Source organism: Lissotriton vulgaris, chromosome 8 (assembly GCF_964263255.1).
Source record: "Lissotriton vulgaris chromosome 8, aLisVul1.2, whole genome shotgun sequence".
In the NCBI taxonomy this organism is placed as follows: Eukaryota; Metazoa; Chordata; class Amphibia; order Caudata; family Salamandridae; genus Lissotriton; species Lissotriton vulgaris.
Window position 1 is genome coordinate 1,163,362,810 of NC_141696.1, and position 23,233 is coordinate 1,163,386,042.

Here is a 23,233-nt window from a genome sequence, read left to right on the forward strand (position 1 = left end):
GCTACCGAGCCCCTTGAAGGTGATGGAAGCGCCAGATAAGAAGATGATGGAAGCGCCAGATAAGAAGATGATGGAAGCAACAGGAAATACCCACTATAGAAACCCAAAGACTGACAATTTGCACAAATCAAAGACAATCGCCCTCTTTATTGTCTTCCTCTTCTGCCTCCTCCTCATGACCTCCTTCTGGATTCTGGAGGAAAGCACACCGGCTCATGAGGCATTGCTACCTACTGCACAACCAACACCCCTGAAAGAGCATCACCTAATCTCCCTGTCGCCTCAGCTCCGAGAAAGGCGCAGGGAATTCTGGAACAATTCCTTCGTGCAACTGTTGCACCAACACAACCTTGCTGCAAATGCTACGAACTGCTGGATCTGCGGGTTGCTCCCGCATGCCACTGGACACTCCATCCCCTTCATCCCTTCTCCTTTCTCAGTTCACGGCTCCTGCCTCGCCTGGTTGATCCTCATGCAAGAGAGCCACAAGGACAACGCCACTTCCAGCCAGACAGTGTCGCACTTCTACTCTGGGTTCTGGCTGAACAAAACCGGAAAGACCTCTGCTCCCCTGTGTCCTGCGCTCACAGGCGCCACCTTCCTTAAAGACATTCCAGCCAAAGAACGAGTCGAAGTACAGGTACTCCACAATCCAGCTAGATCCACGTTCTCTCATCTGCAGAAACAAACTACCGCCACTCTGACTGTGGCTCTTTCAGTCATCAATGTCACAGGTCTTGTGTGTCTCGAAGGCCAGGGAACACAGCTGGTGGGTCACAGTTCCTGCCGAATCACCAGAACATTGAACTCAGTTGATTCCCCTTCCTTTGTTGCTTCTCCAAATATGTACTTTGTGTGTGGCACCAAAGCTTACACCTGGCTCCCGAAAGGTTGGAAGGGTATCTGTTACATTGCCTTCGTTCTTCCACCCACATATGTAGCCCCTGCCAACCATCACCGGCAGAGGCGTGCAGATGACATCGGACAAGCCGACTCCACTGGAGCCCAGTTCCTAGATGCAGCAAAGGGACTTGTTCCTCTGTGGGGCCCAATGGCAAACAGCCGCGCTATCCGACACCTGACCCAGGCAGTAGAAACAACGATCAACATCACGGCTGGCATCCTCGCCAACAACACTGCGGAGCTTCAGGCGGTCCGCCTTGTAACCCTTCAAAACCGCCTTGTCCTAGATGTGGTCCTAGCCGACCGAGGAGGAGCATGCCGCATCATCGGATCTAGCTGCTGCACCTACGTGCCAGATAACTCGCCTTCAGTCTACAAAGCCATTGAACACCTCCACAGACTTTCCTCAGAGGTTCACCAAGAGCAGGAAGGATGGTCACTTGGGAGCTGGTTTTGGGACACTTTGAGGAACTGGGGTTGGAGGTTGTTTTCCTTCGTACTGATACCTGTTGTGATATTATGTGGGTGTTGCTTGGGTATTCAATGTCTACCCTCCTTGTGCAGCTTCGTTTCTAACTGTATGTGCCCAAAGACTTTGGACTTTCGAACTGAGCACATGAGTCCCCTCTACGAAGTAGAAATACGTGGCCTTATGGGGATAAATCCAAACTGACAAGTTGGCGAGACATGTTAAAAGGGAGGACTGTGGAATTTTAGTTTGCGAGCTAAACATCATCTGCGCCAGCTTGTCACCCACGTACGACGTGCATGGCAGCCATTTTAGGTATCATGGTCTCCCTGTCCACGATCGATCGCCAGCGCGCCCCTCTGACCCAGCAAGCATCCTCCGCGCACCCTGGCTCCCCCTCCCTCCCCCTCATGAGCATAACCCTTCTGCATGACCCTGTCCTTGGGAGTCACGCCTGCGCCTGACCAGCATCTCCTCTCCTCCCATGAATGCCCCTCTGTTGATAAACCTTCCCTCCGCACTCGATTGTCCACGCGGCATGAATACCACTCCTTTGATGACCCCTTCCCCCGTGTCCAGCTGTCCACACAGGTCCGAGGCCATCGCCTAAGCCGGGAGATATCATTTACTGCCCCTTATTGTATGAAGTCGATCTTCTTCAAAGGACCCTCTATTGACCAAGACCTCCCCACCCCCTGGGATATGATCAGGCGCACACATCCTAAGACTCGGCGGAACACTCAGCTGCGTGATGACCCCCTCCTCTTATCAGCAGGTTGAGGACCTCTATTGTGGAGGTATATGGGGGTGGGATTGACACGAGGATTACGGGGACGTCTTTTTCCTTACTTCACAATGTTCTGATTGTAATAAAGAAAGGTCACATGCCATAAACCAGTGTATAAGAGGCCAGGCCTCCGAGAGGCTGTTAGAGCACCTCGAGACGATACCTTGTTGTCTGATCTGATGTGTTCTGCTCCGTCGGAATAAAACTACTGTTTCCTGCCTTCTGGTCTCCGGCGCCTGCCTCATTGCTTGGTAATTTGAATGGTACAAAGGCGGTTAGCGCCGGGCAAATCTTGAAAAAGGTCATAGCCCTACCTTTTTTCACACCCCCTTCACTCAACTGGAACTGGACTGGACGTAACTGGAAGGGATATTCATCCAGACCACTAGGAGAGGATGGCAAGACCTCCACCAACACCTCCAAGAAAACGCCGAACCTAATTTCCTGAAATGTGTGTCTATGGACTATTTCATGGACACATTTTCTGTTTCTGAGGAGAGATGCATTATGTACAATGGACTGTAAACAATCTGTGCTCAGCAAATATAGTTTCATCCACCATGAAGGATTTGTTTCATCAATGTCCTTTTAAAGCTATTGCACTATTAAAAAAATAAAATGCATATAAAACAAAGTGAAAGACTGGTGTTGCATTTATTGTGGGAATATATTTTCTATGTCTTCTGTACATCTGCTAAACAATATGATACAAAAACAACTGATAGATACCAACTTGGTAATGTGTTTCCCATGTTTAAATAAGATAGAAAAAGAAACAATGAAATCAGAATGTATTGGTGTTATACATATCTAGATAACAAGTTTATGACACAATCAAATATGCATTCCACAAACCATGCCGAAGCCAAACAGTCTGTGCCACTGAGGATCAGACAATCTAAAACCTTGACACCTTGGAAAAAAGGGAATATTACATGGAATCAAATTAAATAGGCCAACTATTACTTTTGCATGACTGCAGCTGAGCCAACACCCTGCCCTCACACTAGGAATCCTACATCAATACCAGCAATGGTCCACATCAGGGCAGTCTACACATTTTAGACCACATTACCATGTCATGACACTGTGACAATATCTGGTGCCATGTCACAACCACCATTCAGTGGCGCGCTACAAAGAAAATATTTTCAACTATGAGGAGACACATCAACAGCTTCCTTCACTGAACATCAATTGAAGATTTAGTTAATGTGAAGGGGGATCAATATGCTATGGCCTGACATGCACATCTGGTTAGCAAGTTACGCACCACAGAAAAGAGGTCTAACCTTCTAATGTATTAGCACCCTTCATGGTGCAGCTCCTCCTGGTAGCTGCTGCTGCCCCCGTTGCTGCTGCTAGCCTTCTGGGTAGGAGTTCAAGGCCCTCCTCCACCCGCAGGCTCCTGCCTGCTCCTCACCACTGGTGGACTAGTGGTAGAGTGTCACTGCTCTGCTGCTGGGCTGTCCCCCTCTTTCTCTTTTCTGCTTTCTGCCTTTATGTCAGCTTTTTTTCCTGATTCTGCTTCTTACCTTTTGCCTTTTCTTCTCTTTTTTCACCACCCTCGCCCCAGTGATCCCCAGCGTCCCCGCCCCCTCCAATGACCCTTCCTGCTCCCGTGTTTCTTACCTCCCTGCAGCAATACTTAATGGCAGCCGCTGCGCGATGGAAGTGCAGTCCACTGTCCTTCTAGTGGACTTGCTCCATTTGTGGCGCAGCTCCGCCTGGTAGCTGCTGCTGCCCTGTTGCTGCTGCTGACCATCTGATCAGGAGTTCAAGGCCTTCCCCCACCCGCAGGCTCCTGCCTGCGCCTCATCCCAGGTGGTCTAGTAGCAAAACATCAGTTCTCTGCTGCTGGACTGCCCCTGTCTCTCTTTTCCGCTTTTTCTGCTTTCTGCCTTCATATCAGCTTTTTGCCCTGATTCTGATTCTTGACTTTATTCAGCTTTTTTCATTTCCCCTTTTCTTCTCTTTTTTTGCCACAACCGTCCCTGCTGCTGCGATACCCCGCTGTCCGGCTCCCTCCAGTGACCCGCCCCGTATTTCCTGCCTGCCAGCTGTCCAACACCCCGCTGTAGGCGTGCCAAAGGCAAGCCGGCTGCACCCATCCACGCTTGGACTGCGCCCAGACCACGGACCCTGGCTCTCGGACCCTCCATCCACACAATGCCTGCACCCTCCTCGCCCTCAACACAGGATACCACACCGACTGCCAACTCGCTGCTCTGAAGGACACCCAAGGACCCTTCTCATGCCAGAACTGCAGCCACACATTCACCCACACCAACATACCCGCTCCTTTCGCTGCTCAGCCAACCAACAGCGCACTCAACCAGAATACTGCATCCCTTCAGAAAATCCTCACCAACATTGCGCAGTGAAGCATCTAGTCATGTTGCCAACACACGCAGCGGAGCACACATTCAACCACATGTTCTCTGCCAGCAGGAACATCACCTAAGACCACGCCACAAACTCCTCTAGATCGGCCACCATTGCGTGCATTTCATCTTCAACTATCCAACCATACTCCACTGCACCCATCGTCCCCCCATCGCAGCTGGAACAAGATCACAGGGGAACATATCACTGCCTTTCTTAGCACCACCACACTGCCGCCCACAGCAGACGCCAACACCCCAGTTTGCAACCTCCACCAATGGATAACCAACTGCACCAATGCCCTGACTCTCCTCAAGAAGGACCCCGGCAAATCTTACACCAAGAAAAGCCAGCTGGTTCACATCTGACCTTTGCGAGTCCAGACACACCTACAGACGACTCGAGAAGAGATGGAGGAAAAACAAGACCCAACAAACCCAGGCAGCCTTCAAAACCACCGCAACCACACACCATCTCCTCCTCAAATCCAGAAAAAAAATGGCCCTCCAAGACAGAATCTACGACAACACACACAACAGTAAAGAACTCTTCGCATTTGTCAAGGAGTTCGCCAGGCCCGGCAGTGAGACCACAGATGTCCCATATTTCACAGAGAAGCCACCTCCATCGCCCCTGAACTCAAGCGCACCATCAACAGCTCCATCAAGACTGCCACCTTCCCCAATGACTGGAAACATGCCGAGATCAACCCCCTGCTGAAAATACTATCTGCCGACCCGACAGACCTCAAAAACTCATGAACATCTCCTTGCTCCCCTTCCCAGCAAAGGTCGCAGAGAAGGCCATCAATGCCCAACTCTCTTTTTTGTGTTTAAAAAGCTTTTTTAGATAATATCAGAAGATACATAAGGCCAGCAAATACAAGAAAGGCATAATAAACAAAAGAATATAAAACACAGCTGGCAGTGAAAACAAAAAAGAAAGCTGTTTGTATTTTATAAAGGCAATAAGGGCATGGAAGTAAAGGAAGGGAAGGGAGGGAAAAAAGGTAATATTCTTACAAATGAGGAACATGCAAATTGCATAACCTTAAATCATTATAAAAAGGAATCTTATTATAATTAGAGACACATTGTGCCAACAAGAGGTCAGAGAAAAAAGAACTGAGAAAATGAAACAATTACGGAGGTTTAAAATTCTCAGAACATAAACGAGGATTTTTTGTTATTACATTCTTATCTGAATATGACGTAAGTGGCAACCAAAAAAGATCTCTGTTAATAGATGGTTTACATAAGAAGGCAAAAGCAATATCTAGTCAATGATAATGGCACAGATTGTTCCACCAGTGTTGAACAGAAAGTTTTGTTAAATGTTTCCTATTAAGTGCTATTTGTTGGAAAGCTAAAGCCAGCATAAGTTCGAATAGACCATGTTTATGAATAGGTAGATCCAAAGATTCTAATAAACTCCCAGTGAAAAGAACGAGATTAGAAAAAGAAAGGTTAATATTAAATATAAGAGAAATATAAGACCACATTTTCCTCCAAAAAGAAATAACAATAAGGCAAAGAAAGAGAAGATGCATGAGGTCAGCAGTGGGGGATCCACATGTCTAGCAGTTCATGTTAGTAGCGTGATAAAAAAGTAGCTATAGAAATGTGGGTGAAATAAAGCCTATGATAGAGAAAGAACATAGATTAAGTGACAGAGGCAGATCTAGATAAGGCGTGTTTATATATTGGAGAAGCCTTAGGAAGGGTAACAAGAATCTTAAAAAGAGAGTTTTCTCCAGGAGGAGGAGGAATTGATGGAAGAGAATAGAATGTGTCAAGAATAGCTGCCATCAAAATAGAGAATTTCAGCCAAAGGTGGATTGGAATTGAGGAAATGAACATGGAGTCGAACCATCAAAGAAGTCATTGTCCCAATCTATTCCCCTTAGTCTCCAGGATTTTCAAAAGATAGTTCTGTTATTGGTGAATGTAAAAAAGATTCCCTCAAAATTATCTTTGGCTGGGACAAAGTTTTCAACAAGGAACATGTGTGCCTGTACAAGGGAAGACAAGTTTGAGGAGTTTTGGCTGAGAAGGCCAGAACTTCCTTTATAGAGAAGGGTAAAAGTAAATAGCATTCATTAGTAAACTATAGCGGTGTAAAGGGGGAAGGATCAGAAAGGAGCCATTTAGAGGTTTGACGGACGCAAAAGCATTTGTGATAAATACGAAAGTCAGGAAAATTAACACCTCCATTGGAGTTTGTCTTCCAAAGAAGTGATAAGGACATTTTTTTTTTCCAAAGAAATTTGGAAAGGCGAGAGTCGATCTTCTACAAATAACAAGAAGGTATATAAATAGGGATCATAGAGAGAATATAAAGTAAAATAGGAGTGATCATCATTTTAATGGAGTCTAGCCGTCCCCAGCATGAAAGTAATTTGTCAATGCAAGATAAGGCCTCTACCATATTTACTTTGACCGAGGAAGATATGGAATTGGAGAACCATATTTCTAAGTACTTAATATTAGATCTCTTCCATAAAAACCCAGTTGAAGAAAAGGAGTTTAAACTTTCGTAAGGGGGAGAATTTCTGTTTTATCCGAATTGATCTTGTAACCATAGACCAGGAAGAATGATGAGATTTTGTGAAGTAAGGAAGGAATAGATACTTCAGGGTTGGAAATTAAAAGTAAAGTTTCATCTGCACATGCAGAAAGTTTTAGATGGTGATCACCATAGGGAAAGTGGTATATAGAGTCATTATTGAGGATGGATGATTAAAAGGGTTCAACCGCTAGAATGAAGAGAATAGGGGAGAGGGGACAACCTTGACGGACTCCATGTTGTAAAGGGAAGTAAGAAGAGGTATAACCATTAAGTAGCACCGAGGCTCTAGGGGCAGAATATAATAAGGAAATAAGAAGGATCATTTTGGGACCGAAGCCATGCCACTTCAGAGATTCAAATGAAAAGGACCAATCCACCCTATCAAATGCTTTTTCAGCATCAACGGATATTGCCACTAAGGAGGTAGAAAGAGAAAGGATTTTGTATGACATTAAGAAATAGACAAGAATTATCGGATGTTAGTCTACCTTTGACAAACCCACACTGTTCCTTACCAACCAAATAAGATATAAGAGGTTCTTGTCTTAGAGCAAGTAATTTAGCAAATATTTTATAATCAACATTGACCAAAGATATGGTGCGATCATTTTTACAAAACATAAGGTCTCAACCTTCTTTATGATTTAAACAAATCGAGGCTTCTTGAAAAGTACTGTTCGTTTTACTGGAAAGAAAAAATGAATGAAAAAGAAAGAAAAGTTTAGGGAACAATTTTTTAGAGAAATGTAAATAGAATTCGACTATAAAGCCACCCGGTCTGGGGATTTTACCTTTCTTTAGAACTGATATGGCATGGGAGATTTCTTCAGAAGGTAGATCTGTTTCAAGTACAGAAAAGTTGAGATGATCATTAGAGGGGGTGGGAAGTTATTGAGATAAGATTGGATAAGGGGAATAGATGGTGGGGATTCTGGAGTGTATAAATCTTTATAAAATAACATAAATTCATTGAGAATGTCCATATCTTTATGGATAAGTTTTACATCTGAGGAGTAAATGGACTTGATTAGAGTACGATCCTTCCGGGATTTAAGGTAATAAGCCAGAAGTTTACCCACTTTATTACGTCCACCATAATAACAAGCATTGCTTCAGAGAAGTATAGAAGATGCGTTATCAGTGGTAGCTTTATTAAAATTTTATTTAGCGCAAACGAGTTCTTTTATGATTGATAGCGTCCTATGGTCAGGTGTAACATTTGTGCTCTAGGGATTTAATATTTGTTAGTGTTGCTTTGTGTTGTTGAAGGAAAGGTTTCTTTTTTTTAGACAGTGATATAACCTAGCCGTAGCCTTAAAAGAATCCAATAATATATGGGGAGTGGTACTATGATCATTTTTCAGTTCAAAATAATTCTTTAGCAAAGGAGGTAAGTGAAGAGGAGAAAAGAGGGTCTAGCAGCAGGGAATTGTTAAAACGCCAGCGGGAAGATCTGGGATGTGGAGGGAGGAAGTCAAAATCAGCAACAATCAGTGCGTGATCAGAAATAACAATAGGTTCAATAGAGGAAGAGATAAGATTTTGAGATAAGGATTGTGAAAGAAGGACATAGTCTAGTCAAGAAAGAGAATTATAAGGTGGAAAGAAAAATGAAAAGTCAATAGTGTCTGGATGAGAAAGGCTCCAAGCATCCACAAGGTGTGATTGGGAAATAGAATTAAGGAATTGTTTATGGGATTTATGAGGAATGAAGCATACTTAGGACTGGCGTTCAATAAAAGGGTCAACAACTTGATTGCAATCAACTCCTAGAATAAAGAGAACATCTCTAAACTGAATACATTTTTGTGTAACAGTAAGCCAAAAAGTATAGTCTGGGTGAGTAGAGCCATAAACATTAAATACAGTCAAAGAGGTATTATTAATGAACAATTTAGCTTACAACCATCTCCCCTCCGTATCTATCTCCTGCGATAAAACCTTGCATTTCAATTTTTTATGACGTAGAATTTTAACAGCATTTTTTTAGAGGAGGTGGAGGAGACCAAAACTATACCAACCCAACCCTTTTTCAATTTTAATGCCTCTGGTTTTGTAAGATAAGTTTCTTGTAGAAAGACCAAATCAGGGTTATAAGAGGCAAGATGGGACAATATTCTCTGTCTTTTGATTGGAATGATAAAACCTTTCACATTCCAAAATATAATATCAACAATATATAAAGAACTATGCGTTTAACAGTAAAGCAATGATTGAAGAGAAGAAAGAAACAAGCCTTTTTGAGCGATTTTTAATATAAAGGACATGGGCTTTGATTTATGTTTTGGTTTTTGAAACATAAATAAAAGCCATTGTCATTTACAATGCCAATAGGTCAAACTTGTGTAAATGCGAGATCTATTGCATTGCAAATGCTTGTTGTTACCGAAAAGCCCTTTCCACAGCACATACTGGCTCTTTTAACGTTGCTCACAAAAACAAACAAGTACAGGAAAATCACAAGATGGCTTTGTGTTACCAAAAAGCACAATGCTCCAGCACTGGATTTATAATCAACATAGTCGCAGAACTTAAATCCCAATGGCAGGAGTCAGGAGGCCTCACAAGGAACATATTAACCTGTAATAATGTGCTCGAATCTGTTGGAGGAATATAGTTAAAGACCAGTGTGCACACTGATGGGAAACATGTGAGTCCAGGACAGTATCTCCTATGAATGAGCAGTGCGGACCCTGAGTAACAGTCTCTTAATCATGCAGGTTTGCCATCTGCACTAGTCCTGTAATTATCAGGACTAGTCTTATTGTTGTCATCGGCGCTAGTCTCGTTGTCATTGGCACTAGTCTTGGTGTCATTGGCACTAGTCTCATTGTTATCATCAGTGCTATTTTCGTTGTCATTAGCACTAGTCTCATTGTTATCATCAGCGCTATTCTCACTGTTCTCGTTAGCACTAGTCCCACTGTTATCATCAGAGCTATAGTCATTGTTATCATCAGTGCTATTCTCATTCTTGCCATGAGCACTAGTCCCATCGTTATCATCAAAGCTATTTTTATTGTTCTCATCACCACTAGTCCCATTGTTATTATCAGGGCTATTCTCATTGTTGGCATCGGCACTAGTCCCATTGTTATCATCAGTGCTATTCTCATTGTTGGTCTTTGCACAAGTTGCATTGTAATCATCAGTGCTATTCTCATTGTTGGCATGGGCACTAGTCCCATTGTTATCATCAGTGCTATTCTAATTGTTGGCATCGGCACTAGACCCATGGTTATCATCAGCGCTATTCTCATTGTTGTCAGGAGCACTAGTCCCATTGGTATCATCAGCACTATTCTTATTGTTGTCATCTGCACTAGTCCCATTGTTATCATCAGTGCTATTCTCATTGTTGGCATCAGCACTTGTCCCATTATTATCATCAGAGCTATTCTCATTGTTGGCTTGGGCACTAGTCCAATTGGTATCATCAGCGCTATTCTCATTGTTGGCATGAACACTAGTCCCATTGGTATCATCAGCACTATTTTAATTGTTGGCATGGGCACTAGTCTCATTGGTATCAACAGCGCTATTCTCGTTGTTGGCATCAGCACTAGTCATCTTCGTCCCATTGGTTTAATCAGTGCTATTCTCATTGTTGGCATGGGCACTAGTCCCATTGGTATCCTCAGCGCTATTCTCATTGTTGTCATGGGCACTAGTACCACGGTTATCAGTGCTATTCTCATTGTTGGCATCAGCACTAGTCCCATTGTTATCATCAGTACTTTTCTCATTGTTGGCAACAGCACTAGTCCCATTGTTATCATCAGCGCTATTCTCATTGTTGACATCGGCACTAGTCCCATTGTTATCATCAGTGCTATTCTCATTGTTGGCATCAGCACTTGTCCCATTGTTATCATCAGAGCTATTCTCATTGTTGGCTTGGGCACTAGTCCAATTGGTATCATCAGCGCTATTCTCATTGTTGGCATGAACACTAGTCCCATTGGTATCATCAGCACTATTTTAATTGTTGGCATGGGCACTAGTCTCATTGGTATCAACAGCGCTATTCTTGTTGTTGGCATCAGCACTAGTCATATTGGTCCCATTGGTTTCATCAGTGCTATTCTCATTGTTGGCATGGGCACTAGTCCCATTGGTATCCTCAGCGCTATTCTCATTGTTGTCATGGGCACTAGTCCCACGGTTATCAGTGCTATTCTCATTGTTGGCATCAGCACTAGTCCCATTGTTATCATCAGTACTTTTCTCATTGCTGGCAACAGCACTAGTCCCATTGGTATCATCAGCGCTATTCTCATTGTTGACATCGGCACTAGTCCAGTTGTTATCATCAGTGCTATTCTCATTGTTGTCAGGAGCACTAGTCCCTGTAACAGTCAACCGAGTATAAGGTCCATGGACAGCTGCATATCTGATGGTCACTGATTTACATTTATTTATTTATTTATTTATTTATTTTTATTTTATATTCTTCTATAGCGCAAGAATAGACCCTCGAAGGGGTATCTCCGCGCTTTGCCAGTAAGTAAATCCTCAGATGTTAAATGAAGAGGAGAATGGAGCATTTAGAGAGAGAGATTATTTCAGTTAAATGGGAAATAGATGTGTTTTCAAGACCTTGCGAAAGGTCAGATGATTGGTCAGTGTCCTTATCTCAAAAGGCAGAGAGTTCCAGAGCTTTGGTCCAAGGTGGGCTAGGGCTCGCCCCCCTTGTCTGGCCTTCTTTATTCTGGGCACCTGCAGAAGTTGTTGGTTCACAGAGCGCAGGGTTCGCCCAGGGGCATAAGGCAGGAAGATGTTGGCCAGATATTTAGGGCCTTTGCCTATCACACTTTTGTGAATTGTGCATAGGGTCTTAAATTGCACTAGTTTCCTCACTGGTAACCAATGAAGTTTGGTCAGCAGGGGAAGGGAGGGAGTCCTGGGGGGGCATTGAGGACTATCCTAGCTGCCGTATTTTGGATTACTTGCAGTTTTTTGATCTGCCCTTCATTTGCTCCCAAAAGAAGGCCGTTGCAGTAATCCACTCTGCTGATGATTAATGCCTGCACTAGTGTTTTTCTATGGCAGTCTGGCAGGTAGGGAAACACTCTCCTTAGCATACCGATGGCTCGGAAACAGGTGCTTGCCATCTGGTTTACGTGGTCCTTGTAGGTAAGTGTTTGATCTATTAACACTCCTAGATTTCTCACTGTGTTTTTAGGGCTAGGGACGGGGCCTAATTCCAGGGGCCACCAGTCCGGTGTCCAGTGTGTTGTTGCTTGCCCAAACAACATGACCTCAGTTTTTCCTATATTGCATTGGAGGCAGTTTGCTGACATCCAAGCAGATATTGCTCTCATTCCCTCTGCGAAGGATTTTTTTATCGCAGGTGTCAGATCTTTAAAGGGAAAGAGGAGTTGGGTGTCGTCAGCGTACGACACTGGTGTAAACCCAAATGATCTTGCTAGGTTGGCTAGGGGAGCCACATACACATTGAAAAGTGTAGAGCTTAAGCAGGAGCCCTGTGGCACTCCCTTATTGAGCTCCCTGTGGATGGATTTGTGGGAGCCCAGCCTAACCTCTTGAGAGCGTCCTGACAGAAAGCTTTCCATCCATGCCAATGCCGTGCCCTCCAAACCTACGTCTTTTAGTCGCTCAAGAAGACTTTGTGAGACACCGTATCGAAAGCGGCGGAGAGATCCAACAGCACCAGAATCATAGAATTGCCCCCATCCAGTGCCATTCTGATGTTATTGGTCACTGTTTGGAGGGCAGATTCGGTGCTGTGGTTTGGCCTGAACCCAGATTGGGAATAGTCCAGGCCCTCCGTCGCTTCAAGATGTTGTGACAGATAGGTGTTCACATGCTTCTCAGCTATCTTACTGATGTATGGTAAGAGTGAAATAGGACGCAGGTTGGAAGGTCGGTCCGTGGGGAAGCAGCTTTCTTGCGTATTGGGTTTACTACCGCCCTCTTCCAGTCTGCTGGGACTTGTCCTTTCGTAAGAGATGTATTGATGACATTCTGTATGAAGGGGCCCAGGAGAGGGAGCAGAGGAGGAACCATCTTAGCAGGGAGAAGGTCGTTTGGAGACCTTGATTTAATGTAGGTAATAAGGTGAGGGAGATCTGCACTATCAATAAGGGGAAAGTGTGATATGGGACATCCACTGTCTTTGGGCAGGTTTGGGGGTATAATCCTGCTAGCACCCTTTGTACTGTTATTGGCAGCCACTATTTTCTCATATATAGTGTCAATTTTACTTTCAAAAAAGGACGATATCTCGTCACATAAAGTCTGTGAGAACTCCTCTGCGCTTTCACATGCGGCAGGATTAACAAAGTTTTGGAGGATTTTGAAAAGCTCCTTTGGACAGTTAGTGGCTTCTTCTAGTTGTTGCAGGAGGCGATTTTTCCTAGCCTGTTTGATGTTTTTGTAGTACTGAGATTGAGCATGATGAAAGATCGCTCTAGTATCCTTGGTCTTATATTTTCTCCATTTTTTTTCGGCTTGCCTACATTTTTGTTTTTCCTCCCTTAACTCCTTAGTGTACCAGCTTTCTTGTTTGGAGGCAGGATGTTCTTTGTATAGCTTTAAAGGGGCCAACGTGTCAATGGCTTGTTTGATTGAGCCTGTAAGTTTATCCAATGCTACATCCACTGTATCTTCTGCTGATATAGTGGGTTGTACCCATGTTTCCTGTAGATTGCTTAGGGAGATTTTGTGCCATTGACGGCGCCAAGAAGGAAGGGAGGGTCCTTTATTTATCGGTCTTTTGGGAGTAAGGAGTGTGAATTCTAGAAGAAAGTGGTCTGTCCATAAAATTTCTCTGGCTGGAAGACAGATGACCTTGGGACCATTGGAAGAAACAAGGTCTAGCGTGTGGCCACCATTATGCGTGGGTCCAGTATTTTTTATCTCTAGACCTACATTTAGCAAGTCAGTGATTAGGGCACTAGAATCAGATAAAGTTGGTAAGTCTACATGAATGTTGAAGTCCCCTAGAAGAATGAAGTCTTCATTGGATTTAAGTTGGGGAGCTAGTAGTTCTTGGAGAAGGAGAGAAAAATCGGGGTTTGGTCCTGGTGGGCGGTACACAAGGGCTCCTTTCGAGAAGGTGTGGTTAGTAAGGGCAATTTTAAAAAACATAATTTCTAATTGCAGACTTTGATATTGTGAAAATATGGTGACCTTTAGATCATACTTATGTATGATTGCTAGTCCACCGCCTGTCTTCCCTTCTCTGTCTAGATGTTTCAATTTGTATCCGATTGGGATCCCTAATGTTACGGCTGTGATGGTGTGGGGTTTCATCCAAGTTTCAGTGAGGAAACATATGTCTGGTTGGATGGAGTTTACCAGGTCCCATACCTCATGCTGGTGTTTAGGCAGGGATCGTACATTTAGGAGGAAAGCCTTCAGCCCAGTAACAGGGGCTCCTGCGTTGGGCGGTGCGTTGTTACCACGTAGTCGGTGGTAACATTGGAAACATGAAAATGCTCCTTCTACAGTGTGCCATGGTATTTTAGAACCACATGCTGTCTATGGTTTTAAGTCTAATAGAGCATACGATGTGGACACATACCTAAACGTGGCAAGATGGAGGGAGCAGTGTCCCTGGCCCCTGTGTCCCGTCCTGTCGCGGACGGGCGCAGACGGGCAGCTCTTTGGCGGGTCTTCGGCGGGGCTGCGCGCGATCGCTGCGCGCTCGGGAAGGCGCGAGGGCTATATAGCGCTGTGAGTAACCACTAGAGCGCTAACCGCTCCCAGTGGACCAGGAAGTACACAAGAAGTTAGTCAAAGAGCCTACCACCCCCTTGTGAGCGAGGGAGGCGGCAGCCTAGCGTTTCCCCAAGCGAGGAGGGCTGGAAGCAGAGCTGCTTTCAATGGATGCGTGGGTGCAGGTAATGCGCTCCAATTTTAAAAAACACACATGTATAATACAGTGTATTACAATTTCAGTAAAATGTTGCTCCAATTCAAATTAAAATCGCTACCTTAACATAAGCGTTTCTCCTGGGTGAGGAAACCGGCAGCAGGTTAGAGACACTGCCACTGTCTCCTTCCCACAGCGAGCACCCCAGGCGCTCTGCCTATATAGCGCTGTGAGTAACCACTAGAGCGCTAACCGCTCCCAGTGGACCAGGAAGTACACAGGAAGTTAGTCAAAGAGCCTACCACCCCCTTGTGAGCGAGGGAGGCGGCAGCCTAGCGTTTCCCCAAGCGAGGAGGGCTGGAAGCAGAGCTGCTTTCAATGGATGCGTGGGTGCAGGTAATGCGCTCCAATTTTAAAAAACACACATGTATAATACAGTGTATTACAATTTCAGTAAAATGTTGCTCCAATTCAAATTAAAATCGCTACCTTAACATAAGCGTTTCTCCTGGGTGAGGAAACCGGCAGCAGGCTAGAGACACTGCCACTGTCTCCTTCCCACAGCGAGCACCCCAGGCGCTCTGCCTATATAGCGCTGTGAGTAACCACTAGACCGCTAACCGCTCCCAGTGGACCAGGAAGTACACAGGAAGTTAGTCAAAGAGCCTACCACCCCCTTGTGAGCGAGGGAGGCGGCAGCCTAGCGTTTCCCCAAGCGAGGAGGGCTGGAAGCAGAGCTGCTTTCAATGGATGCGTGGGTGCAGGTAATGCGCTCCAATTTTAAAAAACACACATGTATAATACAGTGTATTACAATTTCAGTAAAATGTTGCTCCAATTCAAATTAAAATCGCTACCTTAACATAAGCGTTTCTCCTGGGTGAGGAAACCGGCAGCAGGTTAGAGACACTGCCACTGTCTCCTTCCCACAGCGAGCACCCCAGGCGCTCTGCCTATATAGCGCTGTGAGTAACCACTAGAGCGCTAACCGCTCCCAGTGGACCAGGAAGTACACAGGAAGTTAGTCAAAGAGCCTACCACCCCCTTGTGAGCGAGGGAGGCGGCAGCCTAGCGTTTCCCCAAGCGAGGAGGGCTGGAAGCAGAGCTGCTTTCAATGGATGCGTGGGTGCAGGTAATGCGCTCCAATTTTAAAAAACACACATGTATAATACAGTGTATTACAATTTCAGTAAAATGTTGCTCCAATTCAAATTAAAATCGCTACCTTAACATAAGCGTTTCTCCTGGGTGAGGAAACCGGCAGCAGGTTAGAGACAATGCCACTGTCTCCTTCCCACAGCGAGCACCCCAGGCGCTCTGCCTATATAGCGCTGTGAGTAACCACTAGAGCGCTAACCGCTCCCAGTGGACCAGGAAGTACACAGGAAGTTAGTCAAAGAGCCTACCACCCCCTTGTGAGCGAGGGAGGCGGCAGCCTAGCGTTTCCCCAAGCGAGGAGGGCTGGAAGCAGAGCTGCTTTCAATGGATGCGTGGGTGCAGGTAATGCGCTCCAATTTTAAAAAGCACACATGTATAATACAGTGTATTACAATTTCAGTAAAATGTTGCTCCAATTCAAATTAAAATCGCTACCTTAACATAAGCGTTTCTCCTGGGTGAGGAAACCGGCAGCAGGTTAGAGACACTGCCACTGTCTCCTTCCCACATTAGTAAAAGGCTTCTGCTCCGGTCCACCCTGCCTGTAGCACAGCGCCTCACTGTGAGGTTAAGAATCAGAGAACAGAAAGCGCACCAGTAAGAAATTAGATGAGGCATATTCGGGCTAATGAAGTGTCCGAGACCAATGGAATAGGAGGCAAAGAAACGCTGAAGGCAATGCATCTCCAAAAAGATCAAACAATAGGAACCGGTGCATCGCACATTTCCAGCTGCATTCACTGTTTTAATTGCATTTACATAACACTTGCTACCTGTGGCAAGGCATCGAGTCATGCATGACATACTAAATAGCCCACATTCCCTCTCAGAAGTCACCCCACTTACATTTACTGTCACTACCTTCAAACTTGTGCAGAGCTCTACAGTCTTAATATGGCTTGCGCTACTGCATCACGCTTCCCTGTGAAATGGATCCCCAAAAAAAGAAGCCCGCGAGTGGTGCGCACACGCCACTGCGAGCCTTGTGGTTTCAATTATCTTGCCCGTGTCTGGGCACGATTACTGAAACCACATGACGGCCGGTGCGCATAATTGACACCAATAGGCCATGGGTGGAGCAATGCGCCGCCTTTGGCCTATTGCGTGCTGACTTTGTAAAACACACGCACGCAAAAGCCAATACCGTCCCCTAAAAGGAAAAGCACACGCTCGTGCATGTGCCATTCCTAGGTCAGCTAATGAAACCCCATTTTTACCTACTAAGGGGCTGATTCCGATTCGGTAAAATCCCTATAAAAAATAGCCGTACGGAGCATATTTCCCATACAAATCGTACCCGTAAACGTCCTATACGTACGATGAAGTAGATTCGGATCCAAAGCAGATCTCCGTATGAATCGTACTAAACACCGAATGACAAAAAATACGTGCAATTTGTATCCAGAACACGTATTACGCAACATCCGTACGTAAATAAGCAGCAGTTTCCGACTCAGCAAGTACGATTCGTCTCTGTGACACTCCGTACGACCCTTTTTCTATGGGAGCTCAAACCGTCCGTAAAAGCAGAGTCCAACGCGAACCGCATCCCCAGTACGCGACATACACGCCAGGAACCCCATCGCCCGCGTCATCCCAGTCCTGTACGCCTATGACCTGGTGCACAGAAACCAACGACGGCACATACGGCGAGAACAACGTACCGCAACAACGGAAGTGTACTTGTACGGTGGGTCTTACACACTCGCGTATAGCATCATTGCAATAGTAATGCGAGGCACACACACGCCATGAATGTAGCGGTATGGTACGTTTCACACTCTTGCGTATGGCAACATCACAATAGTGATACGATGCGCACACACACCTGGAATGTAGGGGTACGGTGCATTTCACACGCTCGCGTATGGAAACATCACAATAGTGATACGATGAGCACACATGCCCGGGAAGTAGGGGTACAGTGCGTCTCACGCACTCGCGTATGGCAACATCACAATAGTGATACGATGTGCACACACGTCAGGAATGTAGGGGTACGGTGCGTTTTACACGCTTGAGTATGGCACCATTGCAATAGTGATACGATGCGCACACATGCCAGGAATGTAGGGGTACCGTGCGCTCGCCTATGGCACCATGAAAATAGTGATACGAGGCAACACACACACCATTAACCCCATCGTCCGTGTCACCCCAGTCCTGTACGCCTAGGACCTGGTGCGAGAACAACAACTGGGGCTGGGGGGGGGGGGTGAGGGGCAGGAAACATCACCCATACCAAAGTCCCACCCCATAATCTGTATGCCATACATCACCACCAATGTCCGGTGACCTGAGGGGTTGTGTCCAGCAACCCCTGCATACCGCACAAACGGAAGGGTACGCGTCAATCTGGCCCTGCATATTACGTTCACATTGGTATGTGCAGGTCTGGAGCAGTGTCCAGCTCCAAGGGGGGGTGGGTGTACATCACTACCAGGAGTGGCCAGTCATATGGGGGCGGGTGAAGAGGACTCCCAGCAGTGGCCAGCCAAATGAGGGGTGTGTGGATATGACTACCAGCAGTGGCCAACAGAATGGGGGTGCGTGCAGAGGACTCCCAACAGTGGCCCGCCATATGAGGGGTGGGTGGATATAACTACCACCAGTGACCAATAGTATGGGAGTGGGTGTGGAGGACTCCTAGCATTGGCCAGCCATATGAGGGATGGGTGGATATGACCAACAGCAGTGGCCAACAGTATAGGGGTGGGTGCAGAGGACTCCCAGCAGTGGCCAGCCATATGAGGGGTGGGTGGATATGACTACCAGCAGTGGCCAACAGTATGGGGGTGGGTGTATATGACTCCCAGTAGTGGCCAGCCATATGATGGGTGAGTGGATATGACTACCAGTAGTGGCCAACAGTATGGGGGTGGGTGTATATGACTCCCAGCAGTGGCCAGCCAAATGAGGGGTGGTGGATATGACTACCAGCAGTGGCCAGTCATATGGGGGTGGGTAGAGAGGACTCCCAGCAGTGGGTAGCCATATGAGGGGTGGGTGGATATGACTACCAGCAGTGGCCAACAGTATGGGGGTGGGTGTATATGACTCCCAGCAGTGGCCATCCATGAGGGGTGGTTGGATATGACTACTAGCAGTGGCCAACAGTATGGGGTGGGTGCAGAGGGCTCTCAACAGTGGCCAGCCATATGAGGGGTGGGTGGATATGACTACCAGCAGTGGCCAGTCATATGGGGTGGGTGCAGAGGACTCCCAGCAGTGGGTAGCCATATGAGGGGTGGGTGGATATGACTACCAGCAGTGGCCAACAGTATGAGGGTGGGTGCAGAGGACTCCCAGCAGTGGACATCCATATGAGGGGTGGGTGGATATGACTACCAGCAGTGGCCAACAGTATCGGTGGGTGTATATGACTCCCAGCAGTGGCCAGCCATATGAGGGATGGGTGGATATGACTACCAGCAGTGGCCAGTCATATAGGGGTGGGTGCAGAGGACACCCAGCAGTGGCCAGCCATATGAGGGGTGGGTGGATATGACTACCAGCAGTGGCCAGTCATATGGGGTGGGTGCAGAGGACTCCCAGCAGTGGGTAGCCATATGAGGGGTGGGTGGATATGACTACCAGCAGTGGCCAACAGTATGAGGGTGGGTGCAGAGGACTCCCAGCAGTGGACATCCATATGAGGGGTGGGTGGATATGACTACCAGCAGTGGCCAACAGTATCGGTGGGTGTATATGACTCCCAGCAGTGGCCAGCCATATGAGGGATGGGTGGATATGACTACCAGCAGTGGCCAGTCATATAGGGGTGGGTGCAGAGGACACCCAGCAGTGGGCAGCTATATGAGGGGTGGGTGTATATGACTACCAGCAGTGGCCAACAGTATGGGGGTGGGTGCAGAGGACTCCCAACAGTGGCCAGCCATTTGAGGGGTGGGTGGATATGACTACCAGCAGTGCTCAGATATAGGGGGTGTACATCATCATCAGCATACCACAACAACATGGGGGTATGTGCACATCCCTAACTTGTGACTATAATGATAGTGCCATAGCAACACACCACTTACAGCAGTGTCCCACTCCCTGGAGGATGGATTTCTTTCACCCACTGCATCGCACACCACATGTGGAGAAGCGTGGCTCAATGGTTAGAGAGCCAGACCCTGATGCAGAGGTCTGGCCAGGGACCAGGGTTCAATTCCCGATGCAGCAGGGTATTGGGTCAAAATGTCTGCGGGCTCGATAATTCTCGCCTCGGTGCCTACTCTAACCATGGGTTCCACTCTGCAACTCTGGGCAATAGCTTGCTTAATCCCCTTAAGCGCCTGGGATGCCTGGCTTCACCATGGGGGTGCCCAGGAGGGACCATCTCACAGGGAAAGCCAGGAAGGTTTCCCCAGCGGTATACAGCGCCAGGACACTCCGAGATGGAGTCACAGTGTGCTTTACAAGTATACACATTCATGTGGGTGTGATGTCAAATTCCACATGCATACCCCCATGGCGGCTACAGGCTAAATACACACCCTACCATCATGACACAATAGTGTATAGTGATGTAACTGCCTACCAAACAAAGAGAGTGAAAGGGAACACACACTGTCATGCACATCCCAGGACTGATATAAATGCCCAGGTGGTGGTCAGACCACCAAGGTGTAGTCTCTCATGGAAGGAATAGGGTTGAATCCCCTTAGATACAATGCACAAAATTGTGAGTCATGTGCCCAAATACCCTGCATAACAATTCCCATCATAGAGGTAGGCTGTGATTACACACACATGCATAGTGGTGAAAAGGGTGAATGTGTCCCTGAAGGCATTTGTACACAGTCAAAACACAAGTACAGTGAGTAGCAAGGATGGCACAGATGAATGAGCAGTAGACATCTGTGAGCAGGCATGGCCATTGTTGAAGTGAACCGTCACTAAAAAAGGAAATGTGCACACTTGTCAGCACAACAATTGTGCAACTGTTTGCAGTGAAGATGTCAGGTGCCACAGAGGAAGGAACAGTCCTTGGATAATGTCTGAAACCAAAATGAACACACACAACAAATGAGGAATTGCAGAGACACTGTTATGGCACACAGATACCAGGGCACACATCAGGACCATCAACAACAAACATCATTCATTACCCACACATAATACCATGACACCAACTCCAGGGCCCTCATCTGCAACATCAAGTACCTGCAATGCAAAAGTGTTTAAAGTAAAAAAAAGGCTTTATTCAGCACAGAAATCATAAGTGGGTGAAAAAGAGTCCATGCTCAAATTAGGCCAATGTCCAGTCATTCTCAGATGTCCATGAGGGGGACGTTGGTAGCCCGCCCTTGCCTGCACATGGAGTACCTCATGGAACGTTGACCTTTGGGGGGGAACCATCGGGGGCAGGACCAGGCACCGCAGGGACAGGAGTGGGAAGGGTAGGTGTGGTGGGTGCAGGGGTGGAAGTATCCACCTCAAAGTATATGTCCACCTTCGGCAGCGCCAAAGGTGGACATATACTCAGCGCTGCACTCTGCAGCCAGTTCGTCCAGCCCAACCCCTGCACCTGAGGACACTATTGTAGTGGAGGGAGAGGGCTGTGAGGAGTGCAGACTGCGAATCTGGCTGCGTATATGAGGTCTAGCCCCAGCCCCTGTAAGTGTGCCTGCAGCCCCCTGAATGTGCGTGCCAGGAGGTGTGCGGTTCACTATAGATGGGGGGGGTGCTTCCTGTGTCTGTTGGGGTGCGTGACCGTGTCTTCCTGCGTGTGCGTGGGACAGGTGTGGGAGAGGGGAGTGTGGATGAGTCCGAAGGAGGTGGGGGGATAAACTGCTGCAGGAGGGAAACTGCTGCCGTCAGTGATGAGTCCATGGACTGCATAATCCGACATTGGTCAGACATCGTTGATGACATGCCCTCCATGAAAGACAACAACTATGTCAGGATTTGAGTGTGGATATGGAGGACATTCAGCATTGATGTCTGACCAACCTGTAACTGGCGGAGTAAGTCCACAGACTTTGCACTGAGGGCAGCAGGGGTGACAGGGGCAGGGGCTTCAGTGCCGGGGCTGAAGGAGACATGGGGGGCGGCACGGGAGCAACTGGGAGGGTGGAAATGGGGCTGGAGGAGGCGGGGACAGACTCAGTACTGCTGATAGGTGTTGCTGCAAATTCACCCTCCTCATGGGAGTCAGAATCGGATCCATCGGCGTGGGAAGAAGCGTCGCCTCCCAACAGGTCCGCAGACTGACTCCCCTCACCATCCGTGCCACTGGCTCCCTCCGACTCCTCCACGCTGGTGGCACTGTGGCTGGGTCCCTCCTCCTGGTCCATGCAGCTGTCGCCTCCAGTTTCAGGTGATGATGCTGTGGGCAAGGAGAAGAAACAGAAATGCATCAGTCACCTGTATACATCGGACACATGAGCACAAAATCAATAGGTCACACTGCAAATCATGCCATGCATCATGAGTAACAGCCAGATAACTCCGCACATATTTGAGCCTTGTACTTCCCAGTTGGTATAGACACAATGTTACTTGGACACAAGGATTCAAAGAACACACCAGGCCACAACTTGATTGAGAAATACACAGAGAAGCTAGTGTTTGTGTACAGGAGAGCAGATCAATACAATGGAGTGATGCCACCTCTTGTTCACCAAGAAAGAAACGGTAGTGGTGCCCCTCAGGGCAAACTAACCCACCGCACTCCCCAAGGTGTCACCACACTCAGAGCCTTGTATGTACATTTGGCAAAAAAAAAAAAAGAAAATGTTGGTACCTTGGGACTCACGATACTTTACACAATCAACTTATATTGAATGTGGTAAATTGCCATTTGGTGAAATAAACACTTATGTGCCTGCATGAAAGAAGTCTCACAAGGAAGTTCACACTAAAAAACATTCCCACCTTCATTGAAAAAGCTGGCACCGTTCCAAATAAAACACTGTTAGAAACAAATGGCGTTGCAGAATGTCCATATACCTGGGCCAACGGAGATCTTGATGTCTTGACACTCCTTAGTTTGCGTGGCAAGAACCGTTCCTTATGGTTTGGGAACGACCCTCTGGGCACTGCTATATCGGATCGACGCTGTGATCTGTGTACTGTTTTAAATCATATATGACCAATGAATAATGAGTTCGTT